Genomic DNA, 18,521 nt, shown 5'->3' with positions numbered 1-18,521 from the left:
CTGGCTATGAAATGGTGAAAATGCCCGAGTCAGCTGCAAATAAGCCATGCTCAGAGTAGACCCACTGAATTTAATGTCCATGAGTTACTTACATCCATTGATTTCAGCCGGTTTACTCTGAATATAACTTGGTTTGATATGACCTTATGTCTCCATCTTCCTTGGCTGGCAATCACTGGACTGGGTGTCTGCTAAAGAACTCTGCTACAGAGCTGGATTCATGGGCGCAGGGCAGTGACAAAGGCTGGTCTTTTAATACCCCTTGTCAGAGGCAAAGGGACTCAAGTATGCAGGAAGTTGGCAGTCCCACCTACCTATATGATAGCAGATCCAAATCCAAATGGCTCGCACTTTCTCCAGGTCACTGTGGGCTTTTTTGAGCAAGACTCTCACCTGGCTTTTCACGCTATTCCTGAAATCCACCTGTTTCACAGAAGGTAAATGGAAGCAGTTAATATGGAGGAGGGGGTACCAGTTCCTTTCTTCTACCTAAGTCTACTTGTTTAAAGGGACATGGGTAGCACTGTGGATTAAACCACAGAGCCTAGGACTTGCCGATCAGAAGGTCAGTGGTTCGAATCCCCACGACGGGGTGAACTCCCATTGCTTGGTCCCTGCTCCTGCCCACCTAGCAGTTCGAAAGCACGTCAAAGTGCAAGTAGATAAATAGGTACCGCTCCGGCGGGAAGGTAAACGATGTTACCGTGTGCTGCTCTAGTTCGCCAGAAGCGGCTTAGTCATGCTGGCCACATGACCCGGAAGCTGTATGCCGGCTCCCTCGGCCAATAAAGCGAGATGAGGGCCACAACCCCAGAGTCAGTCACGACTGGTCAGGGGTCCTTTACCCTTTACTTGTTTAAAGAAATTTTAGGGTGCAACCCTGCGTGCACTTACAAGAGTGTCTCTTGCTGAATTCACTGGGGCTGTGTAAAACCACTCAGGGTTGCACAGTTAGTCGATTAAGTGTATGTGTTTTACTTGATTGATCAATAAAAGAATTTATTATACTTGGCAATAATGTACCGGGGGGGGGGGGAGTTGTTCTGAAGGGAGAAGCATGATTAACCTTTGCTATTTCCGGGGTTCACAGGCATGTTATTTCTACAATCTTCAGCTAAAACCCAAATACTCTTTGCCACTGTCTCCCCACAAGTGCAGAGTTTCCCCATTGCCACTGGCAGAGGAACGGGGGGGGGGGAACGCACTTCCCCTAGCACCATCGGGGACGGGGTTACCATTGCGGCTGTCCCCGACATACGCCACGCACCCCCCCACCGTGCCAGGCACCATGCCCCCAGGATACATGCCACGCCCCTGCAGGTGATGTGTCACGCTCTCAGGGCACATGGCATGCCCCCGGGGGGGGCGCCAGCCATGCCCCCGCCTGCTCTCCATCCCTGGTGCCAGAGCATGCAGCTTCGCCACTGCCCATTGCACCTTTGGGTAGGTGGAAGTACAACCGGCGGGGGGGCATAGCTGTCAACGGTTCCCTTTTTTTAAGGGAAATTCCCTTATTCCGAATAGGATTCCTTGCAAGAAAAGGGAAAAGTTGACAGCTATGGGGGGGGCATTCTGGGGGCAGGGAGGGACCAATTCCTTGCTGCCTATATCGGAATAAGAGACAGCATACCTTCTGTGCATAGGCATCCAGTTCCTTAAACTTTGCCAAGTCCATTTGTATTGATTTCTCATTGGATTTATCCCATGGATAATCTAGGAACAAAAATGGAAAAGTCATTCTAGAAACAGTGGGGAAAGGGAGGGGGAGCAAAGGATGTGATTTAAAGGGTTGGAATACAGGGAACCAACAGGGAATAGAGATAGGGAGACTTTTCTGCTTCTCCCCAAGTGAAATACAGCAGCAGGGAGTAGAGGCGCTTCAGCTGTGACCAACGTTGCTCTGCTTAAAAGGACACAGACAGAAGGAAGGAGAGAGAGAATGCTGAACCAGGTATGATTTTGATCTGATCTTGCAAGACCATTTTGAGTACAGTACACAAGGCGTATGGCATGGTTTGCACTTCCCACTGGAACAGCTGGAACCTCCTTAGAGAAGCCCTCTTCGCACCAAACATCTGGCTTTGGTCAGAATGCCTGGCATCCCTTAACCCCAGCTGCAAATTTCACTGCATCCATCTGCAATATGCATTCAACAGAACGTCAACTGCAAGCTCATTTCAGGAACTATAATAGTAGCATAACAATAACACAAACAGGGCTGCTTGAGGTGAGGGAGAAAATGAACCCAGCCACCCACATGCCACATACTGAAGCCCCGTTCCACTTACAGAAACCCAAACAGAGGTGATGGGACAGATTTTCTCCAGCACACCTGAGTAGAACAGGCTTACTTTGAGGGCGAAGGGCAGACTGCATAGCATGCACTGATCTGTTCTCTGACACCTCGCTGCTGCCTGCCTCTCTGGAGCATCTGAGCCACCTCACTTGGCCTAACGGTAGCTCCAGCCTTAGAGGGGGAAAATATAGTGCAGCTATTTCCCCAGCCAGAACTCACTGGAACTGAGTTCCGCCACCTCTCAGGGTAGGTGCCGTTGTAAAAAAACAAGGGAAGCGTTCGTGGTTAGTTCTGGCACCTCTTTGTCTAGAGAAATAACACTGAGCGCAGTTAATTTTTACCATTCAAGCCTTGTTCCCAGGATATCTCAAGAGGTGGGTGCAGAGGTGTAGCTAGGGGGGCACTGGGCGCCACATCACAGGGGGTAGCACTTCCCGCCGGGCCTGCAGTGCGCCCGAGCCACGCATCTCTCCTGGGAGTGATGTGGTGGCTTGGGCGCCTGAACAGCTAGCTACGCCACCAGGTGGTTGAGTGACGGGCTCATAAAATGATTTCCTAAGATGCGCAGCCCAGTACTGATGTATGGAAGTGAGAGCTGGACCATAAAAAGGCTGATTGCCAAAGAATTGAGGCTTTTGAATTATGGTGCTGGAGGAGACTCTTGAGAGTCCCATGGACTGCAAGAAGATCAAACCTCTCCATTCTGAAGGAAATCAGCCCTGAGTGCTCACTGGAAGGACAGATCCTGAAGCTGAGGCTCCAATACTTTGGCCACCTCATGAGAAGAGAAGACTCCCTGGAAAAGACCCTGATGTTGGGAAAGATGGAGGGCACAAGGAGAAGGGACAACAGAGGACGAGATGGTTGGACAGTGTTCTCAAAGCTACCAGCATGAGTTTGACCAAACTGCGGGAGGCAGTGGAAGACAGGAGTGCCTGGCGTGCTTTGGTCCAGGGGGTCACAAAGAGTCGGACACGACTAAACTACTAAACAACAACAACAACAAGATACGCAGCACCGCTAAGTACTAAGAGAAGTACTGTTAATATATACAGCAGGTGTAGGGGACCTTTGGCCCGCCAGATGCTGGGGAACTACAACTCCCATCATCCCTGGCACGCTTGCTGGGACTAACAGGTGCTGTCATCCAACAACATCTGGAGGGCCAAAGATTCCCTGCAGCTGACACAGAGGATCCAGATCAATAGCCGTACATAAGCATAAGAAAGAATTTCTCTTTACCATACAGATCTTCTTCCCGAGGCAGCATTGATGCTTGTACTCCTCCCATCTTGAAAGCCTACAAAATGTTTGTGTTGGGATGAGACGAGATGTGCATTAACGCATATATTGCAACTCCCATCGTCCCTGATCATCTTCCATGCTGGCTGGGACTGGTGGGAAACAGTTCTGCAGAGCCCCACAGAACCCATCCCCAATCTGTTGCCCTTATAGCTTTCATAGCTGACCTTAAATGCAACAACAGAACCTGTGGCTCCTCAGAGGCAGCTGGATCCACAACCCCCATTCAGCCCCAGCTAACGGAGCCAATATGAGGGACGCGGGTGGCGCTGTGGGTTAAACCAGAGAACCTAGGACTTGCCGATCAGAAGGTTGGCGGTTCGAATCCCTGTGACGGGGTGAGTTCCTGTTGTTCGGTCCCTGCTCCTGCCAACCTAGCAGTTCGAAAGCACATCAAAGTGCAAGTAGATAAATAGGTACCGCTCCAGCGGGAAGGTAAATGGCGTTTCCATGCGCTGCTCTGGTTCGCCAGAAGCGGCTTAGTCCTGCTGGCCACATGACCCGGAAGCTGTACGCCGGCTCCCTCGGCCAATAAAGCGAGATGAGCGCCGCAACCCCAGAGTCAGTCATGACTGGACCTAATGGTCAGGGGTCCCTTTACCTTTACCTTTTAACGGAGCCAATGGTGTCAGATGATGGGAGATGCAGGCCAGCAACTCCTGGGGGCCTCAAGTTCCCCATCCTTTCTTGGTGAATCATGGAAATTGTGGTTTGGCATCTTGTCTCCTTCAAAGAATTACTAAGTGATTCAATGACTAAACCATCAGCAACCAACTTATATATACAGTGGTACCTCAGGTTAAGTACTTAATTTGTTCTGGAGGTCCGTTCTTAACCTGAAACTGTTCTTAACCTAAAGCACCACTTTAGCTAATGGGGCCTCCTGCTGCTGCCACACCGCCGGAGCACAATTTCTGTTCTCATCCTGAAGCAAAGTTCTTAACCCAAGGTACTATTTCTGGGTTAGCAGAGTCTGTAACCTGAAGCGTCTGTAACCTGAAGCGTATGTAACCCGAGGTACCACTGTAAAGTTAAAGGTAAAGGGCCCCTGGACGGTTAAGTCCAGTCAAAGGAGACTCAGGGGTTGCGGTGCTCATCTCAATTTCAGGCCGAGGGAGCTAGCGTTTGTCCGAAGACAGCTTTCCGGGTCATGTGGCCAGCATGGCTAAACCGCTTCTGGTGCAATGGAACACTGTGATGGAAGCCAGAGCGCACGGAAACACCGTTTACCTCCCCACCGCAGCGGTACCTGTTTATCTACTTGCACTAGTGTGCTTTTGAACTGCTAGGCTGGCAGGAGCTGGGACAGAGCAATGGGAGCTCACTCTGTCGCAGGGATTCGAACCGCTGTCCTTCCAAACGGCAAGCCCAAGAGGCTCAGTGGTTTAGACCACAGCACCACCTGCGTCCATATATATACATATGCAGGGGAACTACTGGCACCACTCTAAATCCAGCTCCACTAAATGGAATCACAACAGTTTTACTATGGAGAACAGCCCCCCACTATGTAGGTTGAGACTGCCTTCTAAGGGTGCAATCCTAACCATGTCTATTTAGAAATAAGTCCCACTGAATTCAGTTTGGCTTACTCCCAGGCAAGTGGGGTTAGGGTTGCAGCCTAAAATAGCTTTCTCTGCTTTCCCTGATGGCAGCCTAAAGTGGCATCCACACGAAATCCTCCCCATCCCAGTGTTGTCCTGGACCTCCACCCTTTAAATATTGGGTTTTTCAATCCGTGGGAAGTCCAAAATGGACATAATGGAAAAGCTTCTTTGTGCTTGGCACAGGGCTGAGTTGCCAACGCAAGGAGCAAGGAGGGCACAAGAACAAAATTCCCACATCGTACTTGGGACAATAATCAACAAAATATTCTTTCTTTTCTTTTCTTTTAATTTTTTTTGTTTCTTTTTCTTATAAAAGAGCAACACAATCACACATGTCTTTTCTTTTGGAGAGACCTCGGGGAGTACAAAAGCACCTCACAGCTCAGTTGAGCAACCAGGAGAATTCTTGCATATTGTCTTTAAAGCCACTGTAACTTAGCAAACTTAGCAATTTACTGTAACTTAGCAAATAAGCCCGCAAGTTACTAGCCCACAACATTTACACTTGCAGCCTCACACTGACCTCATGAAACGGAGGAGTGTGCTAAATTGTTACTCTGACCTGCAAAGTTCATGGAATGAGATCTTGACTGCAAACTCTCCTAGAATTCCAGCCTGCAAAACTTCACCAGTTACTAATGTGAAAGTTCCTATAAACCTCTTTCTAAGAAACGCAATCAAATTAAGATACTTTGGTTACCTTTTTTTTTTGGCGCAGGTGCTCAGCGGAGACGTCCAGGAGATTATTATTTTTCTGCTTTGGAGAAAAAGTTCTGCTGCCGTAGAGACTAATTCGCTCGAGACACTCCTTGGAGGAACAGCGAACTGCTTTGAGCCAGGAATGAAATGCCCAGCTGGAGGGGCGAGGGAAGAGCGCGGCTTGATCTGGGTTTATCAAACCCTTGCTTGGAGACCTTGGCATTAGGATAAGAAAAGCTGGAAGAGCATCCATGAAGTCAAAACAAAAGGGAGAGCATAACATGTTTTAGCAAACCAGCGCTGGAGTGCGTCAAAGTTCCCTGCGTGGGGAAGTGCAGATACAGAAGGTGTCCCCATTGCTCAGTTCCCCTCCCCTCCTGTGATTTCCAGCAACTGAAGCATTTCTGCCTCCAGCTGCTAGTAGCCATCGATAGCCCTCTCCTCCAAGGACCTGTCTAATGCTCTTTTAAAGCCATCGAAGTTTCGAGGCCTTCACTGTCTCGTGTGGGAACAAGTTCCATAGTTTAACAATGTGCTCCATGAAAAAGTACTATCTTCTGTCTTCCTTGAATCTAGTGTTATATGGGGCGGGAGCAGTGCTGGATTTAGGTATAAACTAAATGTGGGTGGCACGGGTGGCGCTGTGGGTTAAACCACAGAGCCTAGGACTTGCCGATCAGAAGGTCGGCGGTTCGAATCCCCGCGATGGGATGAGCTCCCGTTGCTCAGTCCCTGCTCCTGCCAACCTAGCAGTTCAAAAGCACGTCAAAGTGCAAGTAGATAAATACGTACCGTTCCGGCGGGAAGGTAAACGGCATTTCTGTGCACTGCTCTGGTTCGCCAGAAGTGGCTTAGTCATGCTGGCCACATGACCCGGAAGCTGTACGCTGGCTCCCTCGGCCAATAAAGTGAGATGAGCGCCGCAACCCCAGAGTCGGTCACGACTGGACCTAATGGTCAGGGGTCCCTTTACATTTACCTTAAACAAGCTTTAGCTTAGGGCCCCACTCTCTTGCCCCCCCAAAAAAAAAATTAAAAGGGGAAAAAACCTCGATATACATTTCCAAAATATAAGATAAAAAACAAATAAAATAAAACCTACACACAGCAACAGTGTTTGTGTTGTGTAGGCTCCTATGATGTAAGTCATGGGCCCCGCCTGCTAGCCTGCTCCCTAAAATATCACTGGTTTGCTCATTCGACAGGGCTGCCCTTGTCAAAATCCCTTTCACTACCAACAAAGAGACATCAGGCTTAAAAGTGAGGAGAGAAAGAGGACTATAAAGCCTAATATCACTACAGTCTTGGACATAGCTGTGAACTTTCCCCTTTTTTTAAGGGGAATTCCCTTATTCCGAATAGGATTCCTCGCATGAAAAGGGAAAAGTTGACAGCTATGGTCTTGGAGAGTCTCCCCCGTTTATTTAGGACTGCTTAACAGGCTTAACAGGAAGGAGGGGAAGCCTTTGGGAGCCCCCACCTCTCTCTTTAAGAGCTCAGCAAGCTTGGGCTTCACAGGGAAGGGAAGAAACTTCTCCCTCCTTTTGCAGTGCTCAGAAGGATCGCCCCCTCTCCTGAAGGGATGGGCAATTCCACTTAGTACAGTGGTACCTCAGGTTACATACGCTTCAGGTTACAGACTCTGCTAACCCAGAAATAGTGCTTCAGGTTAAGAACTTTGCTTCAGAATAAGAACAGAAATTGTGCTCCAGCAGCGTGGTGGCAGCAGGAGGCCCCATTAGCTAAAGTGGTGCTTCAGGTTAAGAACAGTTTCAGGTTAAGTGCGGACCTCCGGAACAAATTAAGTACTTAACCCAAGGTACCACTGTACTGAGTTTTGGCTCGCCAAAGAGCTCTCTGCCAGGAGTGCCATGGCTCAGCCCAACTGAACGGGATGTTCTGCGTTGATACGAAGGGGGTGCCATCCTGATTAGCAACAGGTCCCTGGTTTCTGCATTTCTTCAGAGGATCCTGACAACTAGGCCCATGCTCTGAGGGCTGTGCAAAGCAGCTTTGGAAAGCCATGTCCTATCAGTCACGCCTCATCCCTTACCTGCATGTGAGAATGGCCTCATGGACCAAATGGGGGAAGACTTGGGGAGGGGGCAAGATGTGCTCAGAGGTCAGACATTCCTCACCCCAAAATTTCACCTCAGGAACTGATGGACTCTTACTTTGCCTCACAATAGTTTTGAAATGTGCTGGGTTTTTGACATCCGGGAGCCAAAACGTTCCAAAAGAGAGGCGTTCGGGAGGTGAGGTTTGACTGTAATATATTGCCGTCCGCATGAAATCCTCCCCATCCTATTGTTGTCCTGTGTCTTTACCCCTTTGAATGCAGGGTTTTCCCATCCTTTGGAAGTCCAAAAGGGGCATAATCTTTGTACTTAGGACATGACTGAGTGCTAGCAATAGGAGGAAGTGCAGGGGCTGGACCCCAGAACAAATCCCCCCCCCCATCATTGATTCTTGTTTCTTTTCTTATCAAGGCAAAATCCTACGTGTCTTTGCTTTTCGAAAGATCTCCAAGGGTACAAGGGGATCCCTCAGCTCCATTCTAGCAAGCGGGACAGTTCTTGAGTTTTGTGGTTACAAAACTGTTATGTATTGAAGTTCTCACCCTGGCCACCAGGGGTATTGTGTATATAGTTTTCACTCAGGTCCATGTAAGTTAATTTAGGTGGGAAACCCTGGGTTATTGGTGTTAGGATGTTGACAGCCAGCTGCCTATAAAAGCAGGCCGGCTGAGCTGTTTGCAGTTCAGTTCAGTTCCAGCTTACTTTTTAAGAACCACTTGGAGAAATCTCTGTGTCAACTGCTATGTCCACCCACAACTTAATAAAATCAATAGTCAGCCAGTCTCCTGAAAATGCCATGGGGCCTGTTATGTATTCAGTGGTCTGTGTTTGCCTGAGCTTGAGTCTGGACTAAGGATTCTGAGCTCCTGTGTTCTGATTCGATACATGATTTCCAGTCACAGAACATTTCATGATTTGGGCTTCTGCCATTGGCCCTTAAACTCTGAGTCATGATTCGCAGCTTGGAAGTTTAGACAGCCAATCACGTTGGGAGTGGGAGTGGCCCAGGCCTTCAGAAATGTCTATAAGCAGTTGCGTTGACCCTGTTGTCCAGTTCTGTTAGTTCAGTAAAGGTTCTTGCTGCTATCAGTGTGTCTTGCCTCACAGGAACCCACCTACACTCCAGGGCCCACTGTTGCTTTGCAAATAACCCTACAAGTTATTAGCCCCCAACAATTCGCTTGCTCACCCTGACCTCATTAAGCAGAGAAGTACACTGAATGGTTATTCTGTGACCTCCTCCTGCAAGGTTCTCTCCAAGAAAGAGCTTCTACCAGCTAACTTTCCTAGGACCTCAGCCCGCAAAGCTCACCAGTTACCAGTAACCAGAAGGATCCTGGACCCAGTCGCTGCTTTGTTTCTCAAACACTGTTTTTTATAAGCGACCCAAATGAGTCAGCATACTATTTTCCGTACCCAAAGTGGATTTCAGGACACCAGGATAACCAAGCAGACAAAAAAATAAAAGTTCAAATCTTTATTTCCTAACCAAATGTTACACAACTTAGGATGTTTTCTTCCTTGTGAAGAGAAACTCTGAAAAGGGGGGATGGAACTCCCCTACTTAGCCCAATCCACACGAAATACACTAGGGGCAGAGGGTGTACTCACACAAAAGAACTGGGCTACGGATCCTTACAATATAACAAGCAAAAATTGGGAATGCCCTAGAGAAGGAGGTGCCTCTTTAGATTTCTGCTGTTTAAGGTCTTCCCTGGATTGCTGCCCTTTCTTCACATTGCAATCCTTCTCCAAATTGGTCTTCCCTTCCCATGGAAGGGAATCCTTCTCCTTCAAATTGCCTTCTTCTCCCCAAATTCCTTCTCCAAAAATGGGCCTTAATACGACACATGGAATGAAAAATAAAGCTCTATCACACAGGATCTCTTTTTTAAAAAAATGATGATGATGATGATGATTTATTAACTGTAGTTACATCCATACATCAAAGACATTTTATAGTCTGTAAATCAAACTCATCAAAATAAAAATTCCAACAAAGAAGCATATATCTTCATAAATTTGACTTCCCGTCCTTCTCAACATCTTTTCACTCTAATAAACCTATTACCTAAATTTATCAGCAAAATCATAATAAATTATTAATATGAATCTATGTATATATATCTATTTTAACTCATTTAACCTTTATTTACAGAGCTTATTCAAAGGCTGCTACAGAATTCGGATTGCAACACTTATTTTGTAAGTAACTCTTAGAGGTTCCCAGTTACAAATGAACTCCTGTTTTTGCTTATCTTTAATCTTTTCCAAGAGATTCTCTATCACACAGGATCTTAGAACGTTGTCCCGAAACAAAGTTTGTCCTCAATACTGTCCTCTTCACATATATGGGGACATCCACCACCTGCACAGGCTCAAAGTTTCCACATATTCAAGTAGCAAAAGTCCACATCAGCGGTGAATGTGAATTGCCACAAGCCATCTTGATTGCTTCTTAGCCCTCTCTAAGCAACATACAAACACGTACACTAATGTAATTATTCTGTTCTAGTTGGCAAGCTGCTGCGAAGGTCACTTTGGTTTGACATCAAGGTTACTAATAAAGAAATAGAGGTGATATATATAGAGAGAGGGAGAGAGAGCGCAATTACCGTATGTTTTGCTTTATAAGACTCAATTTTTCCCTCCTAAAAAGTAAGGGGAAATTTGTGTGCGTCTTATGGAGCGAATGCAGGCTGTGCAGCTATCCCAGAAGCCAGAACAGCAAGAGGGATTGCTGCTTTCACTGTGCAGTGATCCCTCTTGCTGTTCTGGCTTCTGAGATTCAGAATATTTTTTTTCTTGTTTTCCTCCTCCAAAAACTAGGTGCGTCTTGTGGTCTGGTGCGTCTTATAGAGCGAAAAATACGGTATATAAATTGTGTGTGTGTCATAAGCGCAATTGTCTCTAAAAACATTAACTTGCCGAATATGCAGATTTCCCTGAGTGCTTCTGCTTTGTATGGGTATTGGCTTATGCGACACAGTCCTTCCCTTTTGCAAAACAAGAGACTGATTGCCAATGCAACTGTGTTCTGGATAGATGCTTCTAATCAATTTTACATGTGTCAGTGAGTGATGTTTCGGTGGATCTTCCAGTCAGTCAGTCCTACAGAATAAAACTCAGGCATATTTTAGCTGTCACATCCGTCCATATTCAGCCTTAACGTCTGTTTCAGAAGCTGCCACCTGGGGTCATCTGGGAAGTGATCCTCAATAAACAGAGCAGGATGGGTAAGGAAGTAAAACTCACTGTATCTGCAAAAGAAGACCGTGGAATCATGCAGTCTTTCATAATGTTTCTGAAATCAGAACCAGGGTGAAGCAGGCAAAGCGGTCGAAGAATGAGTGTGGAATATTTACATGCCCCATTCAGATTTCAAGTAGAACTCTAATTTAGCATAAGGGATGCGGGTGGCACTGTGCTCTAAACCACTGAGCCTCTTGGGCTTGCCGATCAGAACGTCGGCTGTTTGAATCCCCGTGACGGGGTAAGTTCCCATTGCTCGGTCCCTGCTCCTGCCAACCTAGCAGTTCAAAAGCATGCCAAAAAGTGCAAGTAGATAAATAGGTACCGCTGCAGTGGGAAGGTAAACGGCGTTTCCATGCGCTGCTCTGGTTCACCAGAAGCGGCTTAGTCATGCTGGCCACATGACCCGGAAGCTGTACACCGGCTCCCTCGGCCAATAAAGCGAGATGAGCGCTGCAACCCCAGATTTGGTCACAACTGGACGTAATGGTCAGGGGTCCCTTTACCTTTACCTATAATTTAGCATGTTGAGAATGAGCCATAGCGGGCCTCAGGCTCACACTCTTCCCACCCCCCTCCATCCCTGCCCACCTGCAAAGGGTTTGGAAACGACCTCCTGGTTTAGATTAACCAAAGTTTGTTGTCTCACCCAAATCCGACAAACAGCGCTTTATGTTAACTATGGCTTGACAAGCCATCTTCGAACTATCGTCTAGCTAGCTAGCTTGTTTAAACAAACCATGGCTAACATTAGCCACAGTTAAAGGTCTGTATGACCCTTCCTTGATCTAATTCCCTCTAGACCATCCTTTCTCAACCTGTGGGTCCCCAGATGTTGTTGAACTACAACTCCCATCACCCCTAGCTAGCAAGGCCAGAGCTCAGGGATGATGGTAGTTGCAGTCCAACAACATCTGGGGACCCACAGGTTGAGAACCACTGCTCTAGATGTTGCTGAACTCTAAATCCCATCAAACCCAGCTAGGGGCAGTGGGAGTTGTAGTCCAACACAGCACTAGGTTAACAAACAACAACCCAGCTTCCAGGATCACCAGGGTAAATGTAACACTCTAGAACCACTCAAGAGGATAAATGGATGGTTGGAGGAGTTTACATAATCTCCCTGCCACCGTGGCACACCATGCCAATGGCTTAATTCTAGAGGCATATAATAATTCATAATAATTCTAGCTGGAATATAATAGTCAGCCCTGTGGCTGTCAAATCACCAACTCTGAGATGTAGTCTAAGGGGGGTGGGGAAAGTTCTCTAGAAGCAACGGAATTGAGCTATGCTTTCGTTGTGTCCCACACTGGTGAGAGCCAGTGTGGTGTAGTGGTTAAGAGCGATAGACTTGTAATCTTGGGAACCGGGTTCGCGTCTCCGCTCCTCCACATGCAGCTGCTGAGTGACCTTGGGCCAGTCATACTTCTTTGAAGTCTCTCAGCCCCACTCACCTCACAGAGTGCTTGTTGTGGGGGAGGAAGGAAAGGAGAATGTTAGCCGCTTGGAAACTCCTTCAGGTAGTGATAAAGTGGGATATCAAATCCAAACTCTTCTTCTTCTTCTTCCTGCCTAACAACATACCTGAAAGTGAAGTTGCCCTTGTCATCCACAGTGCCACTTCCCCACGTACTGTCCAAAAGGTGCCACCTTCCATCGAGATGAACAGTGCTCCAGACATGACTGTTATATTCCTCAATGACCTGTTCTGCTTTGTATCCATACCCTATGCAGTAGCCTGATAACGTCTTGCACTGTATCCCTGCAATACTGAGAAGGGAAGAAAGGTATTCAGGAACACCATTGTGATCAAGGGACTGCGGCTGCTTTCGTTGATTTTCTTTTTGAACAAGATCCTCCTTCACTGTGCTGTTTTCAGAAGCCAAACAACAGCCTTCCCAGCTCATTGCATTTCACATTTGTGCTTGTCCTGTCCGGTCTGCCTCATTAGGGGTGTGCATTGTGGGATTGTGATGGAGAAAATAGAATTATTTTGAGTGTTACCTGGGACCACTACTTTCCTTTTCAGAAAAGCCATGGCTCAGTAGTGCTAACAGACCCGACTGTGACCACAGCCTGCCTCATTTCTTTCTTTCATATTACAAGTTACAGGTAGGTAGCCGTGTTGGTCTGCCGTAGTCAAAACAAAACAAAACAAATTAAATTAAATTAAAAAATTTAAAAATTCCTTCCGGTAGCACCCTAGAAACCAACTAAGTTAGTTATTAGGGACGCGGGTGGCGCTGTGGGTTAAACCACAGAGCCTAGGACTTGCCGATCAGAAGGTCGGCGGTTCGAATCCCCGTGACGAGGTGAGCTCCCGTCGCTCAGTCCTGGCTCCTGCCAACCTAGCAGTTCGAAAGCACGTCAAAGTGCAAGTAGATAAATAGGTACCGCTCTGGCGGGAAGGTAAATGGCATTTCCGTGCACTGCTCTGGTTCGCCAGAAGCGGCTTAGTCATGCTGGCCACATGACCCGGAAGCTGTACGCCGGCTCCCTCGGCCAATAAAGCGAGATGAGTGCCACAACCCCAGAGTTGGTCACGACTGGACCTAATGGTCAGGGGTCCCTTTAAGTTAGTTATTGGTATGAACTTTTGTGTGGTATCTGAAGAAGTGTGCATGCACACGAAAGCTCATACCAATAGCTAACTTAGTTGGTCTCTAAGGTGCTACCGGAAGGAATTTCTTTATTTTTTAATTTAATTTTATTTATTTTGTTTTGTCTCATATTACAGATGTAGGAAATCTTTGGCCATCCAGATGTTGCTGAAATATACCTCCCGTCATTTCTGGCCATTGGCTAAGCTTGCTTGGCCTGATGGGAGTTGAGCAATGTCTGGAGGGCCAAAGGTTCTGCATGCCTGCTATATAAGCATGGCGGTCCTTTGCACCTGGTCCAGTTATCCCATTCAGGACCAGGGTGTCCACCACACCTGCCCGCCCCCTCTCCCCAAGAAACAGTCCATTGATTTCAGTGGATCTGCTCAAAGCTTAATTCAACACAACCCTACATATGCAAATTTGCTTCAGGACCATTCAAACCATTGAGGAGGGTTGGGGAACCTGTGGCTCCCATCATCCCTGCCACGAAACCACTGCTTGACCCGATAACTGGGGCTGAAAGAAGTCACCTGCACATTTATTCAAAGAGTCCACAATATCCTGTACAAATTCCTTTCCCTGACTGCAGGACATCTGCTGCCTCTGAAGTCCTCTTGGCTTCGTCATAGAAGGCTTCCATATCATATTCTAGAGAAATAAACACATTTATGAAATATCACCCCAAAGCATGAAATGCATAGTGAACAAGGGTCTGCAAGAGTCACGTGTGGGTTACAAACGTTCAGAAGATGTGAGTGAGCAATCAGTTCAATGAACATATGTCTTTTTCCCTTAATGAAATAACAAAAGTTTATTGTGTGACAAATCACCTATATGATGGCAAATCCACATCCAAATGGCTCGGACTTTCTCCAGGTCACTGTGGGCTTTTTGGAGCAAGACGCTCACCAGGTTTTCCACGCTATCCTTGACATTCACCTGTTTCACAAAAGGTAAATAGATTTGGTAGCAGTTAGAATGGGTCAGTGTCGGGATGCAGTGGTGGACTAGATGGAGGACAATAAACTGTGCTTGAATCCTGGGGCGATAGAGTATCTTGGTGGGTGGTTCTCATGTTCTAGAAATTGACAGGTTTCCTGTTCTGGATGTGGTTGCACTCCCCCTGAAGGAGCCAGGTAATAGTTGGGGGTACTCCTGGATTCATCATCATCATCATCATCATAAATTTATACGCTGTCTATCTGGCTGGGTTTCCCCAGCCATTCTGGGTGGCTCCCAACAGAATATGAATAATAATAATTAAAAAATAAAACATCAAACATTAAAACAAGGTTGCCTTCAGATGTCTTCTAAAAGTCAGATAGTTGCTTATTTCCTTGACATCTGATGGGAGGGCGTTCCACAGGGCAGGCGCCACCACCGAGAAGGCCCTCTGCCTGGTTCCCTGGTTTTTAATGACTTGTGTTTTAATGTATTTTTAATCTTTTGTTGGAAGCAGCCCAGAGTGGCTGGGGAAACCCAGTCAGATGGGCGGGATATAAATAATAATAATTTATTATTATTATTATTATTATTATTATTATTATTATTATTAGTCTTCAGCCTACGTGAACAGTCCCTTTGTTGTGTTAATCATGCGCAAAACAGAGTCTTGTGACTCATGATGCTTCCCATTGTGACCTTCAAAGTGGACATAAGAAGCTGCCTCTTCTCAGGAGAGCACACTTGAAGGTACTCTTAGAATCCAAATCCACGTTTAAAAAAAACCCCGATAGGCAGGACTATTACTCCACTTGTAAATATATCACAATAAGAGACAGCGTACCTTCTGTGCATAGGCATCGAGTTCCTCAAACTGGGTCAAGTCTATTTCTATCGATTTCTCATTGCATTCATCCCAAGGATAATCTAGGAAGAAACATGGAAGACGTGGATTTTGATCTGTTCTCAGACCTATCTACAGTATTTATTCACCGGGACGTTAACTGTAGGTTCATTTCAGGAAGTATTATGGTGACACAAACAGGGCTGCTTGAGGTGATGGATAAAATGTACCCACCCACATGCCACATACAGAAACCCCATTCCACTTGCAAAAACCAAACGGTGGTGATGGGACAAAATCCTTTACCATACCTGAGAGCAGGCTAACCTAGTGGACGTAGGGCAAACATAATAGTACGCAGGGATGTGTCTTCTCTTCCCTCCACCCACCCAGGAATATCTGAAGCCCGACATGGCCCTCTCACTGCCTAATGTTAGGGCTGACCTTGGCGTTAAATGTATGGTGTATCTAATTTTTACCATGCAAGCCTTGTTCCCAGAACATCTCAAGAGGTGTGGACGGGCTCTCATGAAAACTGCTTTCTCTGCTACTATGATATACAACTCCCATTATTCCTCGCGACTGACCATGCTTGCTGAGGCTGTTGGCAGTTGTAGTCCAACAACATCTGGAGGGCCAAACGTTCCCCACAACTAAAATATAGCCATATATAGCCATAACAAAGGGACACAGGTGGCGCTGTGGGTTAAACCTTGCTGATCAGAAGGTCCCGGTTCGAATCCCCGCAACGGGGTGAGCTCCCGTTGCTCAGTCCCTGCTCCTGCCAACCTAGCAGTTCAAAAGCATGTCAAAGTGCAAGTAGATAAATAGGTACCGCTCCGGCGGGAAGGTAAATGGTGTTTCCGTGCGCTGCTCTGGTTCGCCAGAAGTGGCTTAGTCACGCTGGCCACATGACCCGGAAGCTGTACACCGGCTCCCTCGGCCAATAAAGCGAGATGAGCGCCACAACCCCAGAGTCGGCCATGACTGGACCTAATGGTCAGGGGTCCTTTATAGCCATAACAAAGAAGTTATATTTACCGTACAGATCTTTTTTCTCAAGTGCCATTGATCTTCCTCCTTCTCCTGGAAAGCCTACAAAATCGCTACTGTTGGGATGAGACAAGATGCACATGAAAGCATATATCGCAATTTCCATCATCCCACAGAGTCGTCATACTGGCAGTGAAGCTGTGCTTGCCCAGGTGAGACAGAGCACTGGCTTGGGAGACAGCTGATGCTTCATTGAGTTGCAAAGGCTTTCTGGGACATTGTACAGTGGTACCTCAGGTTACATACGCTTCAGGTTACATACGCTTCAGGTTACAGACTCCACTAACCCAGAAATAGTGCTTCAGGTTAAGAACTTTGTTTCATGATGAGAACAGAAATCGTGCTCCGGCGGCGCGGCAGCAGCGGGAGGCCCCCATTAGCTAAAGTGGTGCTTCAGGTTAAGAACAGTTTCAGGTTAAGAACGGACCTCCGGAACCAATTAAGTACCTTACTTAACCCGAGGTACCACTGTATTGTAAAGACTGGCCAGGTTAAACTTGCACAAACGTCAGTTTGGGTTTTCTGCAGATTGACATTTGCTCTGAATTAGCACCAAAGAGCGGGTTTTTAGGGGAATGTTCTGGGGCAAAAAAAGAGCGCTCACAGAGCTATAAAGCACGGACCATACCTGGAAGGAGCAGAAGAAATGGAAGTGTGGATAAGCCCTCGATGTTACACTGACAATCACAGGGTTGCTGATCTCACCTCCTTCCTCCTTTCCTTCCTCCTCCATGATGCGATACATAATGGGAGCACACTTTGTTTGAGTTGCAAGGCCAAACATATGCTTATCGCACCTCCACCTTAGCCAGACAGATCTAGAATCTTCCCTATCATATAGGTATTTCCGATAATAAATATTAGGTCTCTTATTTTCCTGATTGTAGCCAGGGTCAAGTGCTTTCCTCCAAAAGGGATTCTGCTTCCATTCAGCTTCTGCCAACATTTAGCTCCAAATGCTAACAGTAAGGAGATTTTTTTAACCAGACAACCTGCAAGCTTGATGTTTCGGCCAGGCATCTCCTCACCCCGACAACCCCCCCCCCCGGAGCATATCCATTTTTATTACAGTGGTACCTCGGGTTAAGAGGGACGCGGGTGGTGCTGAGGGTTAAACCACAGAGCCTAAGACTTGCCAATCAGAAGGTCGGCGGTTTGAATCCCCGCAACGGGGTGAGCTCCCATTGCTCGTTCCCAGCTCCTGCCAACCTAGCAGTTCAAAAGCATGTCAAAGTGCAAGTAGATAAATAGATGCTGCTCTGGCCGGAAGGTAAACGGCGTTTCCGTGTGCTGCTCTGGTTCGCCAGAAGCGGCTTAGTCATGCTGGCCACATGACCCGGAAGTTGTATGCCGGCTCCCTCAGCCAATAAAGTGAGATGAGCGCCGCAACCCCAGAGTCGGCCACGACTGGACCTTTACCTTTATCTTCTACCTCAGGTTAAGTACTTAATTCATTCCGGAGGTCCGTTCTTAACCTGAAACTTTTCTTAACCTGAGGTACCACTTTAGCTAATGGGGCCTCCTGCTGCCGCCGCGCAATTTCTGTCCTCATCCTGAAGCAAAGTTCTTAACCTGAGGTACTATTTCTGGGTTAGCGGAGTCTGTAACCTGAAGTGTCTGTAACCCGAGGTACCACTGTAATTAGGTTTATAAAGTTTATATACCACTTGACCTTAAAGGTAAATACCAAAGCCATTTACAAAAAGGAGTGAATACAGTGGTACCTTGGTTCTCAAACCAGTGGTACCTTGGTTCTGGAAGTCGGTTACAAAACCAAAGTGTTCCAAAACCAAGGCATGCTTTCCCATAGAAAGTAATACAGAATGGATTAATCTGTTCCAG

General features: G+C 47.0%; 1 protein-coding gene across 2 annotated transcripts in view; it reads right to left on the bottom strand.

Annotated features, from left to right (window-relative positions):
- LOC308470040 (kyphoscoliosis peptidase-like) overlaps positions 1-18,521 on the bottom strand; it is a 58,185-nt gene that overhangs the window by 26,666 nt on the left and 12,998 nt on the right. The window lies entirely within an intron of this gene.

This window comes from Podarcis pityusensis (genome assembly GCF_964106645.2).
Source record: "Podarcis pityusensis genome assembly, chromosome: 2".
NCBI lineage: Eukaryota > Metazoa > Chordata > Lepidosauria > Squamata > Lacertidae > Podarcis > Podarcis pityusensis.
The sequence above is the reverse complement of the archived record's forward strand: the minus strand, read 5'-3'. Positions and strand labels throughout refer to the sequence as shown.